This window comes from Mustela putorius, unplaced genomic scaffold (genome assembly GCF_011764305.1).
Source record: "Mustela putorius furo isolate JIRA1106 unplaced genomic scaffold, ASM1176430v1.1 tig00000592_pilon_pilon_pilon, whole genome shotgun sequence".
Classification (NCBI taxonomy): Eukaryota; Metazoa; Chordata; class Mammalia; order Carnivora; family Mustelidae; genus Mustela; species Mustela putorius.
In genome coordinates, this window is record NW_025421426.1 from 1417856 (window position 1) to 1431521 (window position 13666).

General features: G+C 38.4%; 1 pseudogene; it reads left to right on the forward strand.

Moving 5' to 3' along the window:
- The first annotated feature begins 4338 nt into the window (after window positions 1-4338).
- Window positions 4339-12398, forward strand: LOC123392626 (annotated as a pseudogene).
- Window positions 12399-13666: the final 1268 nt, after the last annotated feature.

The following is a 13666-nucleotide window of genomic DNA, read 5'->3' on the forward strand; positions in this document are numbered from 1 at the left end:
AAGGTAAGGGGAAAGGTCACAGAGCTTCTATGCCCTCTCCGCGCCTGCCACTCTTGCCAAATCTCCCAAGTGTTCACCAACACAGAAACCCTCTGACTCTGTTCCTTTTGAGTTTTTATGGAGGCTTCCTTGGGTAGGCATGATTGATGAACTCATTGGTCATTGATGGCTGATCAATTTCTATTTTTACAGAGAGGTCTGGAGGTGGGACTGAAAGTTCCAACTCTCTAGTCACAGAATTAGTTCCCCTGGCAACCAGTTTCTGTTCTCTACTCCAGTCCAAAGCCATCATTAACATAACAAGAGACACCTTTATTGCTCTCACCGCTCTGGACACTCCCCAGTGTTTTAGGAGCTCTGTGCCAGAACCCATTCAAAGACCGAATATGTATTTCTCACCATAACTAACACACCTTAAGTTCAGAAAGATTTGACAAATGCATATACATTGTAATGCATATCTCTTTAGAGATACAGAATATTTTTGTGTTCAGAACATTTTTGTGCTCAAGGGAATTCCCTTGTGCTTTTCCAGCCCATTCCTGATCACTAATTCAAAAGCAGCCCTTGTTGTATTTTTTTTTATAAAATTGGACTAATTTTTCAACTATTCTAACACTTTATATACTGGAATTATCTAGCATAAATTCACTTTCATCTGGCATTTTTCATTCAACACTTAATTTGGGGGGATATACCCATGTTGTAACATATATTACTCTGCCCCTTTTATTGCTAAGTGGTATCCATTGAATAGATATACCACTTTTTAAAAATTCTACTCATGGAATGCATGTTAATTTTTCTTAATAATGTCTAATGAACAATAGTCAAATTTATCACATTTTTGCTTGTATGCTTAGTGTTTCTGTGTCCTAAGAAATCTTTGCCCAACCTAAGGTCATAAAGATATTTTCTTATGGGGCACCTGGGTGACTCAGTGGGTTAAGCCTCTGCCATCGGCTCAGGTCATGATCTCAGGGTCCTGGGATCAAGCCCCACATTAGGCTCTCTGCTCAGCAGGGAGCCTGCTTCCCTTCCTCTCTCTGCCTGCCTCTTTGCCTACTTGTGATATCTCTCTCTGTTAAATCAATAAAATTAAAAAAAAACATATTTTCTTATCCTTTATTTAAAAAATGTTACAGTTTTAGCTCCTATATTTAGGTCTAAGTTTATCTTGATTTAAATTTTTTGCTGGGAGTGAAGAAGGCATCAAGACTCATCTTTTGTTTCATATGCATCTCCAGTTGTTCCAGCATCATTGCCGAATAGACTTCCTTTTCCCCATTGAAATGTTTTGGTAACTGCAAAAATAATTGATTGGTTATACACATGTGTGTCTATTTCTGGATTCTGTATTTCATGTCGTTTATTTTTGTGCCAATGCCACACTAGCTTGATGAGTGTTGAATTACGGTAAAGCTTAAAATCAGGTACGGGAAAGTCTTCGTTATTATTTTTTTTAAAGATTTCATTTGTTTGAGAGAAAGAGAGAGAGAGAGAGAGCACACATACAAGCGTCTCCTCCCCCAACCCCCTACCCCTGCAAGCATGAGTGATGGAAGGGCTCAAAGACTAGCAGACCCTCAGACTCCCTGCTGAGTATAGAGCGCCATGCAGGGACTCCAAACAGGCTGAAGGATGAAGAGGGGCTCTATCCCAGGACCCTGAGATCATGACCAGAGCCAAAGTCAGATGCTTAACCAACTGAGCAGCCCCTGAGCCCCTGCTATTTTTTTTTTAATATTGCTTTTGCCTCAGTTAAGGTCTAAATCTTCTGTATTTCTACATAAATCTATAGAATCTGTCAAATGAACAACCACAAAAATAGTCACTGAAATTATGACTAGGATTGCATTGATTCTATAAATTTGACAGTTAAAAATACAGACTTATAAAACATAGTTCTATTTACTTAGATTCTCTTAATTTTATCCTCAGTAATACTGTGTGATTTCAGTAGGGCAGTCTTGCACATCTTTCATAAAATTTATCACTAAAAATCTTATGGTATTTAAAAACTACCATATTGTTTAAGAATATGGTATTTAAAAAACTGGTATTTAAAGAATAAATTAAGTTTCTTTCCACATATTGACATTGGCTCTTGCAATCTTGTTGAACCCCCTTATTAGATTTAGTTAGATTTAGTAGTCTTAGAAAAATCTACATAAACAGTTATATACTCTGTAAATAAAAATACTTTTGGGCACCTGGGTGGCTCAATCGGTTAAGTGTCTGACTTCAGTTCAGGTCATGATCTTGGAGTCCTGGGATCAAGCCCTGCCTCTGGCTTCACACTCAGAGGGAATTCTGCTTCTCCCTCTGCCTGTCTCCCCACTTTTGCATGCCATCTCTCTCTCTCTCTCCCTCAAATAAATAAAATCCTTTTTAAAAGATACTTTTACTTATTGATTTTAATGCTTATAGCTTTTTTTTTATTAATGTTTTTCATGTATCATATGTATGCTTACTGATTTTTGTGTTATCACAGTTGCTGGTGCTTCTGGTACCATGTTGAATAAAATCAGGTGTTCCTGATCTTAAGGAAAACTTGTTTTGTCTTTCATGACAGATCTTTGAGAGGTATCTTTCAGATATAATGATACCTGTGTGTTTTTCATAGATTCCCTCTCAATTTACAGATTGAGAAAGTCTCTGATTTTGTTCCATGCTTTTCTTCATCAGTTGTGATGATTATATGATTTTTCCTTTTTCTATGGATGGTTGAATTGAATTGAAGGCCTCAAATATTTTACCCCATTGTATGGTTCTATTTGGTGGGGAGGGGAGATAAGTCACTCATTATTCTGTTATGGTTGAGTTGGAAATCTGTTACCCACTCATCTGTGTACAATATGTTTATGATTTAATTGGTGAACATTTAATAATAAAAATAACAATGATTGGGGCACCTGGATGGCTCAGTCGGTTGAGTATCCAACTCTTGATTTTGGCTCAGGTCATGATCTCAGGGTCCTAGGATCCAGCCCCGTACAGGGCTCCATGCTCAGCAGAGAGTCTGCATGAGAATTTTCTCTCTCTCATTTCTCTCTGCTCCTCTCCCTTACTGTCTCTAAAATAAGTGAATCTTAAAAAAAAAATAACAGTGACAACAATGGTGGAATCAACTAATAATGCATGGTGACATACTTACTATGTGTTGTACACATTCTCTCATGCAACAGAAACAGCAGCCCCACAAGGGAAGCCTTTGTGGAGATGTATGTGAACCCCGAGATTTCATTCAGCATAAGTCACGTCTCAAGGAAACATAGGTTGGAAAAGGAATAGTCTGAATTTGAATTATCGTATTCCCAGAACACACTTGTTTCAGTACTAGATAATACTATTATTATCTGCATCACCAAGGTTCTTTTAATGGATACCTACTATGTGTAAGTATTGTTGAGATATGGACTTTCTTTCCAAAGATACCTTTGAACTGCTGCTATGTCTACCTCACTCTGGGTACATTAATTCTCCTCGTAGACAGATTTTGTATCAAAATGTCTGCCCAAATTCTGAGTTTGACAGTACAACCTTCATTTTTCATTTCTAGGCCTTGGCTTGTAGATAACATAAAATATGCATGGATACTTTACACAACTCAGCCATGGCTCTATAGAAATGCATTCTACCAAAAATATATCGTCTCACTCAGATAGATACAATATCTACACACAACAAGCTACAGCCTCCCTTTCACCAAGTCTTCTCATCCACAGAATGTTCAACTTTGATGCAAAAAATAATGGTTTAATTCAAAGAGCCTTTAAGAGATTGTCATCTAATTGAGAATAAATGTGAAAGAACACATCATATCTGGGCTACAGATCATTGGAAACCGGCAGGTAAATGGTTCAGCTGAGTAACTCATCAATTACATACTGAGCATCTGCTTTTTAAAAAAAATTAATTTAATAAGTATTTATTAATGGTCTACTATGTGTAAAACACTTGGCCCAGCACTGGAAAAACAAAACAAAACAAAACAAAACAAAACAGTGATGAGCATTAAATATGGTTCCTATCGTCCTCCAAAGAATCTAGATTTGCAAGTACCATGTGCAAAGCTCTCTGCCATGATAGACTGTATAGGTTGAGGATGACAGTGGGAGTTCATAAAAATCACTAACATTTAATGTGTTTGTTAGGTTTGAGGCTAGGAGATAATGGCCTATCTTAGGCATTTCTTATTTTAGAGACTGGGAGACTGAAGCCTAAATGTAACTTGCCCAAGGCCACGCTCCATGACATGATAGGGCTGAGGTTACTACCCGGTCCTTGGATTCCAGATCCTTTGCTCTTAACCACTGTGGTTTACAAACTCCAACGATGACGTATGTTAGATCCATGCAGGCAACTGAATTGTTTGAAAAATGATAACAATGTATAAGGTTAAATCTCCCTAGAAAGGAGTCCTTTCCTTGGAATCTTGATTTCTCCCCCCTCTCCTTAAGCTCTCTTACTTTTCCTTTTCTATACCTGAAAATCATCCAAATGCCTTTCATTGCACAAAGAATTATTTCAAACCAATGTCAAGTGTGACCCACCCCACCCCAGGTCTTCCATAAACTAACTCCTCACTAACTCTGAATTAGCTGCATGCTAGCCTACCATGTGCTCCCTGGTCATAAGTCACTGGGGACTTCTATTCATCCTCCTAAGTCCCAAGCTCTTCCTCCCACCGACACTAGCTGTTTCTCTGCCCACTACAGATGGCTTCCTGATATTAGCATTGTTGGTTTCTCCTCACCAGGTCTTGATTCAGAGGTCACTTCTTCCAAGGATTAGGACTTCAACACATTCTTTTTGGGGAACATAGTGCTACCCATAACACACTCATTCCTACTAGCCCTGGCTTACATAGGAGAAAATAGAGAACGGAGTAGAGTAATTTGCTTGAAATTACAGAGTCAGCAGATGGGGCAGCCTAAATCCCAATCCTGTGTATTTGACTGAAGAGTCTGCTCTCCCACAGTGGGGCTCACAACTTTTGTAGAAAGCACATGAAATTGTAGGAAGTGGAGGGAACACACAGCCCAAAACATCCAAAGACAGATCATAGACCCGTGGCAGTTCTCAGCGGGGGCAATAACCCCCTCTAGGGAGCACTTGAGAAGATGTATGTAGTTCCTGGTTATAATGGCTGGGTGTTTTGGGAGGTTATGGAGAAACAGAACAAATGGGTAAAAATTGCTGGGGCCCAATGTCTCAATGTGTGTCTATGGCCTGTGTACAGTTACCTTCGCTGGAATTGGACGCTTCTGCCACTGGTGATAGGGGCCAAAGGTACACAAAGCTGTGGTAATGTTTGGAACATTTCTCCTTAACAGAGCATTATCACACCCAGGATACCAGTTGCGTCCCTGTTGGTAGGTGGTCCTTACACCTCTCGTCTCCATGGGATCGGCATTTTTGATGCCTTCTACCTGCACTCGCTTTTTCTCTTTGTGCCCTTACTCAAAGTATTTGCCTCTTCTCCCCACACTGGCATCCTCTTTCCCCTCCTCCTTTTATCTGAGTCTACTTATCCTTGATAACTCAACTGAAGTCCCATCTTCTCCAGTGTACTAATTCTTGGAGACCTCTTCTCTACGAAGTCCTGAAGCAGTGTTCACAGCACACAGTTTAACATCTCATTATATATTGTTTCATTTTGTTTTGATGGTATCGTGTGTCTAGGTCTTATTTCCCCAATTAGATTCTGAACTTTTCCCTGGGTCTCCATGGTACCCAGGACAGTACGGGGCACACAGATAGTGATTTTTAGAAACAGGCAATATCCAGAGCAACGTTCTTAGAGAACAGTTTATTCCCCTTAGGTCAGACACCTAGTATGTTTTAGTTCTCAGAAATCTTGTTATGCAGAATTTAGAGTTAGAAGGAATTTTCTGTGGTGTGTTTGGCCTACTCTGCTCTTTACTATGTCATCTGTACACCAACAACAAAACTTTGTATTATAAAAATATTGCACATAATGAAGTATAATTAAGCATAAGAAGAAAATGAAAATAGTCTGCAATCCTGCCATCTTGCATAGCCACGATTTTTGCATATACTTCAAGATATATATTTCTTCATACCAGAGAATGGGAATAAATTGGACAAACCTTGGAACTGGCTTTATTCACTTAATATTTCATGAGCACCCAACCACTTTAACAAACATATTGAAACTCTCACTTTGAAACAGATGGGTAGCATTCTCTTTTATGAATGGAGCGTCATTTGTGTTGGATGTTGCAATTATTCATTCATTTCACAAATATTTACTGATTTATTGCTATACAGCAGACACTATTGTTCTAGTTAGGAAGCATTTCCAGTCCATGCTCCTTGTCCAGACTATGTCAGTGATTCTCAGGGTGATCCTCCAGGAGTGATGCGTCCCCCAGCAGACATTTGGCAATGTCTGGAAAGGTTTTTGTTTTGTTTTCTGTTTTGTTTTGTGTTTTTGTTTTTTTGTTTTGTTTTGTTTTTGTTTTTTTGCTGTCACAGTTTACCAAGAGGCAGGTAGGGTTGGTAACTAGTGGGTAGAGGCCATGGATGCTCCTAATGTCCTCCAAGGTCTAGGAGAGACTCCCAAGACAAAAAAGTATCTGGTCCACAATAGCAATCATGCCAAAGTTTAGAAACATGGCTCCCCTTTGAGGTAACATACTTTTAGTCAAAACAAATACAATTATAATTTACTCTCCCTGTGTAGAAGCCCTAATAGGCTTAGGCCCTTTGCTAAGAACTCTGTTCCCCTTTGCTGCTTTTTGCCAAGAATTGAAGCCCAGAGTCTGCCAGTTACAACCTATTCGTTGATCAAAAGTAAGAATATTAAATAATAGCATTTCAGGCACCAAAGAATAACTTAGGGAAGATGACTGAGCAAAGGGATAGAAGAGACCCCCGTTATCTTAGTGTTCCTCATTTGATTTACATCCAGCACCCCGGGTAATGATGACCCTGATAGCGCGGGTGTTGTGTGAAAATTGTAGTGGGCTAAGTGTAGTTTCATTACAGAAAAACTAACTCGAGACCTCTTTCTCCTTATTGCTGTGACTTTTTAAAAACTTCCTTCAGAAAAAGAGTGAGTATTGACCTGAGTGCAAAAAATCAATGTTTTAAATTTTTCTTTTTTTTTTTTTTTAATGAAGGAAGGTTATTTCACATATACTTTGAAAATACATTTTGTTTGACCTAGAAAGGGAATGGATAATTTACAGAGGACATAGTGAAAATTAAGCAGGTGGCTTTGAGCTACATATATGGTGCCAGAAGTGAACCGTTTATTAATATATGGGTTGGTAGGCATATGTATCCAAATCTCATCCCAAATCTCACCCATCCTTTTTGGAAGGAAGAGAGGGGGAGTAGGAAGAAAGCATCACACGACCAAAACAAAATTGTATTACAATCTTTTAAACTTACGCTTTGAGGAATTAATCATTTTTATTTATTTTGCTGCCATAGTGGTCATTTATTAAACTGAGTTTATTGGTTTTGAAACATTTTATCCTACATGATTTAGACATGCAAATTGTTAAAAGGTGGCTATTATGGACACAGGAGGTCATGACTGAAATGTATTAATGGGCAATATTTGGGGGTAAGAGCAGTTGCTATATTATGTTCTTTTGTATTAAATAAAGCAGATTTTTTAAAAGATTTTATTTATTGGGGCGCCCGGTGGCTCAGTGGGTTAAGCCTCTGCCTTCGGCTTAGGTCATGATCTCAGGGTCCTGGGATCGAGCCACGCATCAGGCTCTCTGCTCAGCAGGGAGCCTGCTTCCTCCTCTCTCTCTGCCTGCCTCTCTGTCTACTTGTGATCTCTGTCTGTCAAATAAATAAATAAAATCTTTAAAAGATTTTTAGGCAGAGAGGCAGGCAGAGAGAGAGAGAAGGAAGCATGCTCCCCGCTGAGCAGAGAGCCCGATGTGGGGCTCGATCCCAGGACCCTGAGATCATGACCTGAGCCGAAGGCAGAGGCTTAACCCACCGAGCCACTCAGGTGCCCAAATAAAGCAGATTTTTAAATGGTGAATGATGCCCCTTCATTATGGGTTTGAATATACAGGATCATGAACTTACATGTAAACAACCAATTCACATATTTCATAGAGTAGAATAGTCAAATAATACCCTCTGTTTTCCACTTTACTTTGTGTATCAAATATGATGGAGTTCTTAGATGAAACATAAAACAATAGATTCTTTCTGATTCTTTAAACCTGACAACTTCAGTGTGTGAAACAGAAATTCCTAGTACTATCTAATGTCTAATCTTAGATATCTAATTAGATATCTAATAGATAATATTATCTTAATATCTCCTATGTGAGATCATTTCTATCGTTTCCTAGAAAACTAGAAATATTTATTTGGTCCATTTTATAACTAAAAGAACAGCATATATTTATCCTCCCAAATAACCTCTCAACTTGATATGTTGCTTGGTGTGATGTCGTATGAACTAAGCAAGTTGTTTATATTCTATAAAACTCATTTTTTCCAAATGTACAAGGACAAAAAATAGGAAAGATAAGATCAATTTCTCAAGCTTATTGTAAGTTTATAATAAACTAGACAAAAGTCGAATGGCTTAGCACAGACTTGTATCCAGACAGCTGGTACAGAGATATTAATGACTCTCTTTCTTTAAAAAAAAAGTCACAGGTTGTTTGAATTAAAGCTACATATATTAAGATTAATAAATCTTGGAAACACTATGTTGAGTCAAGGGCAAGGACAAGGAGAGGGTGTAACTGGAGAGGACGACATAAGGTGATTTTATCCCTGTGGGTAATGAGGTGGGGTGGTAGAAGCCTCAGTACTGCTGCATCATGCTTTATAATTTGTTGAATGACTTCATTAAAAAATATAATAGAGTATAAAACTGAGCCTATTCCCTATTGAGTGATCAACAGGAAGTGGTTAATATTGGCCATACTTCATGGCTCCTTTCGCTTCATCTATTCCCCAGTGAGCAAAATTTGAGCTCAGTACAGTATTTCTATAGGACAGTGGATGGAAGCTTGGAACATGACGCATCCACTGTTCCCCGTGTAGATTGAACTCAGTAATTTTTATACCCAATAAAATGGTTTTCTTTGTTGACTGCCGTTATAAGGTTCTTTTTCTCCTGTGCAAATCTCTGAAGCCAGGTGTTTATCTATGTTTATGTTTTGTAGCTCCCCACAAAAGCTCATGTCAAACAAGAGAAATATTATGTATTTTTAATATAGCTAGCAAGAATAGTGAGATTTAATGTTATTCCACAATAGCTGATGGGATGTTCCTGGGATTCCAAGTCCATAAGTTACCTCCAATTTGCCTATGCCTGAAACTTTTACTGGGCTATGTTTATGAGTTTCCAAAGGGTCTGTTTTAGGCTTGCCATGGTCCTGTGTTAAAAAAGCAAGGTTTTTGCATTATCTAAGTTTAATGCTCACATTAAAAGAAAAGCCTCACTTCGTTAGTATTTTTAATCTCTATTTTTTTTTGAACCAAATCCTCCAATAAATACTTGACTGACTGACAGTTAGTAGGTGTTACCTTCTAATTTGAAAATGTATTTTAATTTAACCTTCACATTGTTGAAGGAAAGTATTACTATTCACTCAATAATTAGACTTAATTGGTCTGAGGATTTAAATGCAGCCTTGACACCAAACATTCAAACTGTGTATATTTCACAACTTTAAATGGACTCCTGAGACCACAGCTACCAGATACATTTTATCAGCTTGTGGTATACTTCTGTTAGCAGGCAAATGTAAAGCAAATTTGAAAGGATATTTGAAAAACAAAATCAAAATGAGGTAAAAACTATGGGTTTTATGATTTCTGGACTGCATACTATACTTTTTTTTTATAGCAGAGATTGACTATATTGTTTTCTTATCTTTTAATTGGCATAATCATTAAATATCTACCAATCAATATGACACCAAAACACAAGCAGCAAAAGCAAAATTAGACAAGTGGGATTTGATTAAACTGAAAAGTGTCTGTGCAGCAAAGGAAACAATCAACAGAATGAAAAGGGAACCTGCAGAATGAGAGAAGATATTTGCAAACCATATATTAGATAAAGGATTAATATCCAAAACGTGTAAGGAAACTCCTACAACTCAAGAGCAAAAAAATTAAATAACCCTTAAAAAATGGGCAAAGAGTTTAAATAGATATTTCACCAAAGGAGAAATAGAAATGGCTAACAGGTATATGAAAAGATGCTCTGTGTAACTAATCACTGGAGAAGTGCTGATTAAAGCCACAACAAGAGGTTATTTCACTTATGTTAGAATGGGACTTTTCAAAGAGAAGCAAAACAAAACCAAATCAAACACAACTCCTGTTGGTGAGGATGTGGAAAATTTAGAACCCCTGTGCACTATTGCTCGGAATGCAAACTGGCATAGCCACTGTGGAAAACTGTGTGGACGTGCCCCCCAAAATTAAAAAATAGAATTAGCATATGATCCAGTAATCCTGTTTTGGGCATATACCCAAAATACCCTGAAATCAGGATCTAGAAGAAACCTATGCACTCTGATGATCATTGCAGCTGTTATTCAGGATAGCCAAGATACAGACACAACCTAATGTTCATTGGCAGATAAACAGATGAAGAAAATGTGGTATATACACAAGTAAAATATTATTCAGTATTAAAAACAAAGGAAACCATGATAAGAAGGAGGAACTTGGAAGATATTTTGCTAAGTGAAATAAGCCAGATAGAGAAAAACAAATACTATATGAGTCTACTTATATGAGGTCTTTAAAAAGTTATGCTATAGAGGGGTCTGGAGGGCTGAGTCGTTTAATATCTGCTTCTGGCTCAGGTCATGATCCCAGAGTCCTGGGATCGAGCCCAGCTTCAGGTTCCCTGCTCAGCAAGAAGCCTGCTTCTCTCTCTCCCACTTCCACTGCTTGTGTTCCCTCTCTTGCTGTCTCTCTCTCTGTCAAATAAATAAATAAAACCCTATAAAAAATAAAATAAAATAGTCATGCTTTTAGAAACAGAGAATAAAATGGTGGTTACCAGAGTTAAGGGAAGAGTGAAGTGGGGAGTTGCTGTTCAAAGGACATCAAATCTCAGTCACACAAGATGAATAAATTCTCGAGATCTGCTATACAACGTTGTGCCTATAGTAACAATACTTTATCGTGTGCTTAAAAACGTGTTAAGAGGGTAGATCTCATGTTAAGTGTTATTATCACAATAAAAATATTTCAAAAGTATATCTGCCAATCATAATATCTACCATTAAACATGTCCCATTTTTCAAATGTTCTGTCACACTTTTTACATGCATTAAAAATAAGCCTCACAATATTTATTGAGATAAATTATTGTTTCTATTTTAAAATAAGAGAGGGAATTCCAAGCATGATAAATGTTGCATTTGTCTGATACAGTTTTGCTCCCCTCACCCCAAAGACCAGTACATGGTCTAAGCCAGGATTGTTGTAACATCTACAGGGATTGAGTTTGTAATGATCACATGGTCAAACTTGGACCAATCAAATGAACTCGCTGGTATTTTTCTCACTGAAACTGGCGAGGAAGACTTTTCTTCTATTAAGTCATAGAACTAGATATAAGTTGATCTCATGTAGACAGCAGCCAGGTTTCCCACTATTCAAAAATAAAATCCAGCTTTGACCAAAGACATGCGAGAGGAATACCAAAGAACTCCTAATGACTTTGAGAGTTTAGACCTAATTATAATCAGAGTTTTAAAATTCTGGAACAGCTGACATTTTGGACCAAGTATTTCCCCATTGGGGAAGGGGACTCTCTTGTGGTAACATCTACACAGCACTAGATGCCAGAAGCACCCACTTTTCTGCAGTTGTGACAAGGATGTTATCTGACATTGTCAAAGTTCTCCCGAGGAGTGGGATGAAGAGGGGCAAAACCATCCTCTGTTGAGAACCACTGAGGGATAACTGAGAATATCATCACCACTGTGCTGGTGAATTATTTGAGCTACGAAATCTTCTCCATTTGCTTAAAGTAATCTGAATTTTCCATGTGAGTGAGTGAGTGAGATGCACTCCAGGCCTGGGGTAGAGAAGGACATGATGCACTGTGGGATCTGGGGCTGGGCGAATAGTGAGCAGGATAGAGGTGACCTTGAAGCAGCATTTGGAGGACATGATGAAGAACCCATCTATTGTTGGTGTCCTGCACACAGATTCACAGGGACCTAATCTGGGTTGTTGTGGGGCCCCATCAAGTGAAGCACACTGGGGGGGTACCTGCTCTAGCCCAGCAAGCTGCTGAACTAACCTCAGACCCCACGGACTTTCCTGTGGTATCTGTAGAATCAGATAACAGCAACCAGAAATATGATGGCATCACAGTGCCAGTGCACAAAGTGGCCTCTTGATAGCTCACATCATTTCTCCAGCAGCCTGTCATAGGGGGTTGATCCTACCTGTACTAATTATCTTGTAGAGAACTATGAAATTTCCAGAAGTGAAGCCATTTATCTAGTGTGCATTGGGTACTTTTCTATTAATTATAAAGTAAGTTGCTTTTTGACACTCAACGGACTGACTTATTAAAATATTAGTAAGAAAGGCTCCTGTTTTGAAGCAGCAGGCTCAGGTCACTTTGTACACAGAATTTGATTATGTTCAATGAATCTGGTTGGAGGGAGAAAAGTAAAGTAAATTTTCCAGATTGTTGACCTATGAAACACGTTAATTGAGAGGCTCTTCTAAAAAAAAAAAAAAAAAAAACAAAAAACAAAACAAGTATTCTGAGTTCACCTATGTTTGGGAAATAATTGGTTAAACTAGCCAGTCTGCTTCCTTTTTATAAGAGGATACCTCAGAGACTCTAGTAGATGATGTGCTTTAATAATCTCCACCAGTTTCTCATGCTTCTTTGACAATTTTTTTTAATAGCCCCAGATAGCATCTTTTAAGACTAAGAGCAGACTCAACATGGTAAGTGCAGTGGCCTACCGATGTGAAAGGCAGTTCCCAGCAATGTAGGGATAAAGAATGACATGTTCTCCGTCCATGGAGAAGCAGACATGTGCAAACTCATAGCCCCTTTGCTGAGTAGGTTTATCTGCATTTGGAGAGAAGGGGCGATTTATGACAGAGCCTCTAGTCTATAACAGAGTTGGGACACTTCCCTCCAAAGGCAACTAGAGTTCATGGGAGTCATCTGACCCCCTGTGACCTTGGGAAATCTCTCGGCCATGTGGTCAAGAGCAGATAGTGGGGTAAGACAGCAGGCAAGGCAACCATTTAGGACCCAGTAGAATAAATCACAACAGAAGTGGTAAGGTTTTTAACTAAACCAGTGGCAATGAAAATGGATGAAATAGAGTGACTTGAGAAATATTAATGCAAATTATTGCCTATTGCTAATCTTCCATTTTATAGTGCCATTTTTAACCACTTTGGTAGGTCATCTTAATTTCACAGATCACATTTTTGTCACAGCAGTGAAGAAAATTCTCTAGAAAGTTAATAAACGTATTGTAGCTTTCTTAAAATCTGGTCTCACTAGAAGAGGAATTTTTTTTTTTAAGAAATGTTTCTTGAGGGGCGCCTGGGTGGCTCAGTGGGTTAAAGCCTCTACCTTCAGCTCAGGTCATGATCTCAGGGTCCTGGGATGGAGTCCCACATTGGGATCCCT